The following is a 9,643-nucleotide window of genomic DNA, read 5'->3' as shown; positions in this document are numbered from 1 at the left end:
GTGGGAGAAGGAGGTGTGAAGCGGGGGTGTATATGAACACGAGGGTGTGGGAGAAGGAGGTGTGAAGTGGGGTGTATATGAACACGAGGGTGTGGGAGAAGGAGGTGTGAAGTGGGGTGTATATGAACACGCGGGTGTGGGAGAAGGAGGTGTGAAGTGGGGTGTATATGAACACGAGGGTGTGGGAGAAGGAGGTGTGAAGCGGGGTTGTATATGAACACGAGGGAGTGGGAGAAGGAGGTGTGAAGCGGGGTTGTATATGAACACAAGGGTGTGGGAGAAGGAGGTGTGAAGTGGGGTTGTATATGAACACGAGGGAGTGGGAGAAGGAGGTGTGAAGTGGGGTTGTATATGAACACGAGGGTGTGGGAGAAGGAGGTGTGAAGTGGAGTTGTATATGAACACGAGGGAGTGGGAGAAGGAGGTGTGAAGCGGGGTTGTATATGAACACGAGGGTGTGGGAGAAGGAGGTGTGAAGCGGGGTTGTATATGAACACGAGGGTGTGGGAGAAGGAGGTGTGAAGCGGGGTTGTATATGAACACGAGGGTGTGGGAGAAGGAGGTGTGAAGCGGGGTTGTATATGAACACGCGGGTGTGGGAGAAGGAGGTGTGAAGCGGGGTTGTATATGAACACGCGGGTGTGGGAGAAGGAGGTGTGAAGCGGGGTTGTATATGAACACGCGGGTGTGGGAGAAGGAGGTGTGAAGTGGGGTTGTACATGAACACGCGGGTGTGGGAGAAGGAGGTGTGAAGTGGGTTGTATATGAACACGAGGGTGTGGGAGAAGGAGGTGTGAAGTGGGTTGTATATGAACACGCAGGTGTGGGAGAAGGAGGTGTGAAGTGGGGTGTATATGAACACGAGGGTGTGGGAGAAGGAGGTGTGAAGCGGGGTTGTATATGAACATGAGGGAGTGGGAGAAGGAGGTGTGAAGCGGGGTTGTATATGAACATGAGGGAGTGGGAGAAGGAGGTGTGAAGTGGGTTGTATATGAACACGAGCATGTGGGATAAGGAGGTGTGAAGTGGGGTATATATGAACACGCGGGAGTGGGAGAAGGAGGTGTGAAGTGGGGTTGTATATGAACATGCGGGAGTGGGAGAAGAAGGTGTGAAGTGGGTTGTATATGAACATGAGGGTGTGGGAGAAGGAGGTGTGAAGCGGGGTTGTATATGAACACGAGGGTGTGGGAGAAGGAGCTGTGAAGCGCTTGGGTGAAGATCGTGGGTTTGCTTTGGGATATTTCTTGCGGGTAAATGTCTGGCTTTAAGTGTCCACATCCCTACCTGCAGCTCCCCACACGTCCCCCACACGTCCTTCTACGTGTCCCTTACACCTGGCGGTCACTACACGTTCTTTAACACTGACTTCGAGGAGCTTCTCCTCTTGAAAGGGCTTCTGTACCTCGCCGCACGTGGTGTGTGCCTCCAACACACACACGCCACCGGAATCGTCCCTCCCTAGGTCACAACCTGCAGCGAACTGTGAGCGTCTCCGGGGTGATGACTGTGACTTTCCATTTCTCCGTGTCAACTTCTTGGCCAGTGTTCAGCACAGACGGGCACTCTGTAAACTTTCTTAAATAAATAAGTGAATATATATGAAAGAATCAGTGAATGGATATGCTGGCAATTTGAAGTTTCCTTCAGTGACCAGCTGTGGGGGACACTCTGTGTACCAGACTCACGTGGATGGGTGGCCCCATTTTATCCTGACGCACTACAGAGTAAGCCTGCCATCTTTAATGACCCCGCACCGCCTACTGGATAGAATCTAGACTCTTTGGTTTAGCAAAGTGTTCACAATCCGGTCCTTGTCTAGCTAGCTCAGGAGTTACTCCCCACCTTTGTGTTCCGATAATATCGAAGCGCATTGCTTTCCAGCTGCGCCATAGCCTCACGTGCTTCTCAGGGTGTGCATCACCTGCCCGGGCCACGCCTCTCTGCACCCTCTTCCTCCTGCTGTCACGTGGTCAGCCGAGTGCCCTCCCTCTGGAAGCCTCTCCTGACCTTGTGTCCACTCTGAGATGGTTTATGTGCTCTGCTTTGCCTCTATCGTGTCCCATGTGTATTTCTGTCATCCCTGAAGCGTGTGCATTAAAATGTCTGCCTGTGTGGGTTCTATGTGGACAGGAACCTGGTCTCTTTCATCTTTTATCCCCAGTGCTCACAGTTCTTGGCATAAAGTAGGTGCTCAATAAATGTTTGTGGAACCAGTGAGTAAATAAATGGCTTAATGAGGACCTGGGAGACTGTTTCCTAGGAAATAGTCACCTTGGCATTTCTAGGAAAGTCCAGATTTATTTTCAGTTCAAACTTAAGACACTTTCATTTTAAGATTTAAAGACCGGGTGTCCTCCGCCGGGGAAGACATAGCGGTGTTGTGCACAGGTGGGTGAAACTTACGCATCTGCCATTTGGCTTCAAGGAGAAGCAAATCATCTCCATGGAGAAGTTTGTGTCATTGGGAAACAATCTGTATCAACAACACATGTGTCTTCCAGCCCCGCGGGTGGAAGAGCCCCATGCAGGGAGCTGTTGGGGGCTTGAGTGGTTTTCTGGTCAGCTTTTTTGATTTGAGCATTTAATAAGTAAATCCAAGTGGGGAATTAGGGGGTGCCATCCTGTCAAGCATGGCCATTGCGTCAGATGCTCACGCTGCCTGGGCAGCCCAGGTGCCAAAGGGAAAGAGAGAACACATGGCCGGTCCCAAACTAGAAAGGAGTTTTTTTTGTGAGAAGATATGGAACCATGTGATAGAGCCCAATAAAGCGCTTGAATCCTATTCGAATGCTTAGAGAAAGAACATTGTGCCGAGACACCTAACGCGGACTGGGGTGGCTCCCCTTTCTTCTGAGGCACTGTTGTGGGCTGTAATGATTTGTATTGTATTTATAAGCCGACAGGGTAATCCTAGGCACGGCAGGGGGGGAGGCCCCCGAGCAGACTTCAAACCCTGCTAATTAAAACAATCCTTCCTCTCCCCACGAAGGCTAATGAGACAGGAAGAGAGCGGGCTAATGAAAATGTCACCACGAGATTGCCCACTTATTTTATTTATTTACTTGATGCTGCAACTTCCATTTTGGGGTTCTGAGAAAAAGAGATATTTCAAAAATTTACCAGAAGATCTTTTCTTAATTCATCGCTGCCCTGCACGGCAGGAGCGGCTCTTTAGTGACCTGAAATTTTATCTCTAGTTGTCAATAATGACAATATTCTAAGGAAGAGGGCTTGGCTTGTGTTCACTTTGAACCAAATAAAAATGGAAAGAATCTGAAAATACTCTTCTCAGAGTTTTTTTTTTTTGTTTTTTTTTTTGTCAAATCCAAAAGGTCAGCGTGCTTATAAAAGCCTCGACCCCCTGGGACGGGTGGCCAGTCCCCGAGTCGTGTTTGGTGAGACAAGGTCACTGCACTCAAACAGCTGACGGTGATCCTATCAACATTTGGTTGCGCCAAGATGGCCAGAATTCAATTCGTATGGTATCTAGTAGAACCCAGCGGGACCTGAGCCTTTAATATTGGGAGGGCCCCCCGAGGGCCCCCTGCCTTCATTTCAGCCTGTTAGATGCTCGGTGATTTCAGCTGATGACTTCATCGGCACCGCCGTCCTTGTAGACCAGTGAAAGAAAGAAAGAGAGGGTTCTACCTGGTGAACGTTTGGCCAAGCAGGACTCTTTCATGCTGGTGAGCCTGAGTGTCGTGTTAGCAGAGTGTATCTGCCCACCTGGCGGGCTGTGAGACTCGGGCTCACAATCCGCCGGCAGCAGATGCTCACTCCCAGGGAAAATCCAGGCAACCGAGCGAGGATATTCTGGTTAGGGATCTGGTAGGTCGCATTCGTTTCCCGGGGCCGCCGTAATAAACGACCACGAACCAGATGGCTTGAAACAAAAGACATATATTAGCTCTGGAGACCAGAAGGCTGAAATCAAGGCACTGCCTTGGGAATCCCTGAGAACCCTTTCTTGCATCTTCCAGTTTCGATCCTTGGCTGCGATAGAATCGCTCCAGTCCCCACCTCCGTGGTCACATGGTCTTCTGCTCTGTGTAGGTGTTTTCCTGTTCTTTCTTATAAGGACACTTATCTCTGGATTTAGGGACCATCTGGATAATCCAGGATGATATCATCTCAAGATCCTTTCACTTAATTACATCTGCAAAGACCATTTTACAAATGAGATCACAGCCCTAGGTTCTGGGGACATATCCTTTTGGGGGCCACAATCGAAACTACTATAAAATTGGGTCAAATACAGTTGTGTCGGTCAGTTGGTCCAAGTAAATTAAACGAGCAGTTCTAGCTCTTGCTTCAAGAAAGAACTTGTGCTCGCCTCTTTTTCCACGGCTTAAGGACATATGCAGAGTGACGTTTATAAAGAGAATGTTCAGAAGAGAATACAACTTTCAAAAGACATTGGTCATCAGCCCTGGCCGGGGCAGCTCAGTTGCTTGGAACATTGTCCTGATACGCCAAGGTGGCGGTTTTATTCCCCAGTCAAGGCACATACCGGATCAACCAATAAATAAATAAGTGGAACAACAACAAAAAAGACACTGATCATGACCATTTCACCATTCTACCTTTAGAGCTGGAGCCTTTGATGCTATAGCAATTAAAAGCGATAATTAGGAAGAGTTCCAACAATGGGGGGAAAGCTCATGATATAATATTGATCAGGGATGGGGGGAAAGCAGAGCACAAAATCCTACCTTTGGTTTGGTTACAGTTTTGCAAAAATTATTTTAGTCTGTAAACAGAGCCTGAGAGGAAACTGAAAATGAAAACTGGTCACAATTATATATAGGGGTTGGGTATTCTAGGTGATTTCCCCCAACCCCTATTTTAAAATTCCTGTTATGAGAATAATAATCAATATCACCATCGTCACCATCAATATCATCATCACTGTCAACATCATCACCATCACCATCACCACTATCACCACCACCATCATCATGAGAAATACCACTCTCATCGTCAGCAGCAGAAGCAGTAACAATAACAGCTCCCAGTCAAAGTCCTTCCCGTGCCAAGGCACTAGTGTAAACACGCATTCTCAAGTCAAATCCTCACACCACCACCACAAGACTTGGTAATATTGTTACCCCTATTTTACAGATGAAGAAACTGAGGCTCAGCAAGGTACAGAAACTTGCCTGAACCCACCCTGCTAGTGAATGCTGGAACCAAGATCCAAGCCTCAGCTGGGCTGACGCCAGAGCCCAGGATTTCCATTGACCAGCTACTGACAATAATGATTAGCATCTATTCTAGATTATACTTGAGGATTTACAAAGTAACCTTTGCATTCATCACCTCATTTGCTACCACCATGTGAGGCTGTCATCATTATTGTCACTTGAGAGTTAAGGAACCTGAGACTCAAGAGGTGAACGGACTAAGACCCCCAACGAATGGTAGGTGATGGTGGGGTTCTTGAACCTAGGTCTCGAATTCTGCAGGCTGTGTGGGCTTCCCTGTTTTACATAAACAACTTCCTGGGTCCAGCCATTTCTTCTTCAGCAAATATCTCCCACATAGGGCACTTTCTGATACAACCTGTGTATGTTCCTAAAATAGCTTTTGAGTGACAGTCCAGCCTTGCAAAGACCACTGTTTTCATCACTGTCACCCTTCTCTCCTTGCCCCTTATCCGCCCCCCCCCCAACACCCTCTGCATCCTAAACACACAACGCCGGGCTTTGTGGGATCTCCTGCCTTTGTTTCCAAAATGAAGTGCTGAGACTCTCACCCCATAAATCTACCACTTGCATATTATTATTTGGGGGGGGGATAGAGGGAAAGAATGGGGCCAGATATTCTCAGGCAATTCTGCTCATTATTTACGCAGACAAGGAGATATTTCAGTAAAACTGCACTCAACTCTCTGAGTGACAAGGTATCTTTCTGCGGTGCAAGGTTCAGGGAAATTGTAGTGAAGTTGACAGCTTTTTAATGTACAGTTGCAATTCCACTGAAATACAGCGTGTTTTTATCTTGGAAGTACAAGATGACCTATTCATTAGCTGTGATTCAAACTGAGTTTACATGCTCGGAAACACAAAGGCAGAAGGAACAGCATGTTTCTTTGGGGGGGGGCACAGCCTCCCCCTCTCTCCGCCACACACTGAATGTTCCGAATTGGAGTAGACGTGTTTTTCTTGAAATGACAGCCTCCCTTGGAATCATGGGAAAAAGTTGCCAGCTGCCTTCATCATCTTCCCCAGAGTAACCAGCAAGTGCTTGGGCTCCTCCTCGGTGTGAGCCGAGATCTGGGGACAGAAACCCGGGTCTCTGACGCCCGAACCCGCTCCAGCGGCGTGGCTTGGGGTCTGGCACGCCTGGGCTCTCGCTCATCCACCTGTGGCTGGTGGGCGACAGCATCCCCGGCCCTGGGCGCTTGTTGAAAACGCAGAATCACAGCTCCCACCCCAGACCTCCCGCTCAGAAGGCTTAACAAGGTCCCAGGTATCTGTGTGCTCATCCCGGGCAGAGAAGACACGGCTGGAGTACCCTCTACCCTTCGCCGCCGCCCGCTCGGTTGCCGCAGTCACTCATGTCTTTACCCAGCACACATCTGTCCGGCATTTGCTACGTGCTATGCCGGGAGGAGCCAACTCAGGTGCTAGGAATATAGGGAATGAGACTCAGAGAGCCCCGTTCTCCCTTGGAGACCTGGCAAGCCAGCAGGGAGGCCAGACAACAGGGAACAAAGACTCGCAGGTGGGGCAGACCTCAAAACCTTCCTTAGCTGGACAGAATGGCCTTCGCATCTCAGTGGGACTGTAACTGGCAAAAACTTGTCCAAATGAGAGAAGACACATCTGTGTATGTTAGTGCTGCTACATTTTGCACAATCTTACAAACCAGTAAGCAACGTCCGCTGTAACATACGATGAATCGTTTCAAGTGTCCAGTCCGGTGGCATTTAGTATATTCCCAATATTATCTCACCACCACCCCCCCTCCAGTCCTGAAATGTTCTCACCAGCCCAGGGGAGCAGCCTGTGCCCGCTCAACAATCCCTCTCCGTTCCCCACCCCGCCCTCTCCTGCTCCGCCTTCTGTCTCTGTGGATTTGACTCTCCCAGACGTTTTGTATAAAATGAACGATCGGATATATGGTCTTTTGTGCCTGACTTCTTTTGCTCAGCATAACGTTTTATTCGCTGATGGACATTCATGCTCCTTTAAAAGAAATCCCTCAATTTAAAACTGCTCTGTGCCTGTCTTACGTGGACAGGACCCTCTCACGAAGTTCCACGAGGCAACGGTGCTCTTTTAGGGTTATTATATCATCAGAACAGTAGTTGTTGCCACTTATATGTCTGTACGCTTCAAATCTGAGCCTCACCTTGAGAACAGGACTCCAGGTTACGCGGAAGGCGGCCCTGGGCACACTTCAAGGGTCGATACGAGGGCTTGAAAATCACTTACTAGGGTCTGCAGAGCATGGAGTCTGCTCCCGCAACACTGCACGAAACCAGGGGCAATTCTGGGCCATTTGCCTATTTCATTCCATCAACCAGTGAGTTAATTCAACAGCCCTTTATCGTCAGCTCTGCACGGGGCTCTGTGCAGATGACAATGGCCTGCTGCTCAGATGCTTGGAGAATCCCCGATGAAAGCTGAGCAGCCACCAGGGTGAAGGGCCCCACCTGGCCCTTCACTGGGTCCTGAAGACACCACTCTCCCCTTCCCACTTCCTACGGGGGGGGGGGGGGGGGCTGCAGCTTGGAGGGAAATCAGCTTGAGGATGAAAGCCCTGGGCGGAAGCAGACCCAGCAGAAGAAGGCATTTGCGAGGATAAGGCGCTCAGATGGAGCTTTCCGGCCAAGTAAACCCAGAGCCACCTGCAGCAGCATTGCCAGGGAGACAAACGCCACATCTGGGAAGATAGCTGCATAATCTGCAGCTTGTCATTTGGGCAGGAAGTCGTCTCTCTCCGTTGAGAATCTGCCTAATTATGGGTTGGAGAGATGCCAGGGAAGAGGAACGAGAGAAACGAAGCAGCACACGGCACAGCACATCCACGCCGCTCGTGCCCCTGGGTGGAGGCCGCCTCCGGTGCTGGCGGCTGGGGAAAGGCGCAGCGCTGCCGTGGTCAGACTCGAGGCGGCAGGAGGGCAGCGAGGGTCCCGCGGGTGGAGGCCGGGGAAGGCGTGGTGCTGCCGTGGTCAGACTGGAGGCGGCAGGAGGGCAGCCAGGGTCCCGCGGATGGAGGCCGCCTCCGGTGCTGGCGGCCGGGGAGAGGCGGCAGGAGGGCAGCCAGGGGCCCGCGGGTGGAGGCCGCCTCCGGTGCTGGCGGCCGGGGAGAGGCGGCAGGAGGGCAGCCAGGGGCCCGCGGGTGGAGGCCGCCTCCGGTGCTGGCGGCCGGGGAAGGCGTGGTGCTGCCGTGGTCAGACTGGAGGCGGCAGGAGGGCAGCCAGGGTCCCGCGGATGGAGGCCGCCTCCGGTGCTGGCTGGCAGGCCGGGGAGAGGCGGCAGGAGGGCAGCCAGGGTCCCGCGGATGGAGGCCGCCTCCGGTGCTGGCGGGCAGGCTGGGGAGAGGCGGCAGGAGGGCAGCCAGGGTCCCGTGGGCTGTGGGCTGCAAGTCATTTGTGGCTATCGGTAAAACACGGGCTTTTGCAAGTTAGTGCCTTTCCGTCCTTCCTTTTAAATTTTTAAAAACGTTGGTGAAACACAAAATTTGCCCTCTTAATCATTTTTAGGTGCACCGTCCAGTGCCTTTAAGGACACTCACACTGCCGTGCAGCCGTCACCACCGTCCGTCTCCAGAACGCTTTCATCTTCCCAAACTGTCCCCACAAAACACGAGCTCTCCACTCTCCCCTCCCTCGCCCCCCAGCCCCCGCCGTCCACTTTCTGTTCCTGTGGACCTGACCGTTCTAAGGACCTCATATCAGGGGACTAGTCCAGGATGTGTCCTTTTGTCTCTCGCTCATTTCACTCAGCACACTGCGTCCTCCAAGTTGTAGCAAGTGTCAGAACTCCACTCCTTCTCATGGCTGAACAGTACTCCGCCGTGTGGACAGACCGCACTTGTTTTATCCCTTCATCACTTGATGGACACTTGGGTGGCCTCCCCCTTTTGGCTGCTGTGAAGGATGCTGCCAAGAACATGAATGAACAGGCTGTTAGAGTTGTAAACAAGACAAGTAAGAGCACTTGTTCAGTCTTGTTCCTCTCACCCTTGCGGCCTCCGAGGGCTCTCGTCGGGAAGTGTCTTTGGCCTGGGCTGGGCCTTCCGCAGTCCGACCACAGCCTCCAGCGAGAGGCAGAGTCTGTGGGCCCTCACACAGTCGTGCTGATAAGGGAGGACTGTTCTGATTTAATTGTCCTGTGAGTGATCGGGGTGGGGTCTTCCTCAAGGTCTAGGCATGCCTCCAGGCACTGGAGCACACGTGAACTTGGTCTGCTGGACACCGCCCCACGGAAAGCAGGTGGAGCAGAGCTTTCTTAAAACCCAGGAAATTGGCCCTGGCCGGTTGGCTCAGCGGTAGAGCGTCGGCCTGGCGTGCAGGGAACCCGGGTTCGATTCCTGGCCAGGGCACATAGGAGAAGCGCCCATTTGCTTCTCTACCCCACCCCCTCCTTCCTCTCTGTCTCTCTCTTCCCCTCCCGCAGCCAAAGCTCCA

General features: G+C 51.6%; 1 protein-coding gene across 1 annotated transcript in view; it reads left to right on the top strand.

Moving 5' to 3' along the window:
* CFAP77 (cilia and flagella associated protein 77) overlaps positions 1–9,643 on the top strand; it is a 129,195-nt gene that overhangs the window by 19,653 nt on the left and 99,899 nt on the right. The gene's annotated exons all lie outside the window — the stretch shown is intronic.

Source organism: Saccopteryx leptura, chromosome 2 (assembly GCF_036850995.1).
Source record: "Saccopteryx leptura isolate mSacLep1 chromosome 2, mSacLep1_pri_phased_curated, whole genome shotgun sequence".
NCBI lineage: Eukaryota > Metazoa > Chordata > Mammalia > Chiroptera > Emballonuridae > Saccopteryx > Saccopteryx leptura.
This window is presented reverse-complemented; position numbering and strand designations above follow the sequence as displayed.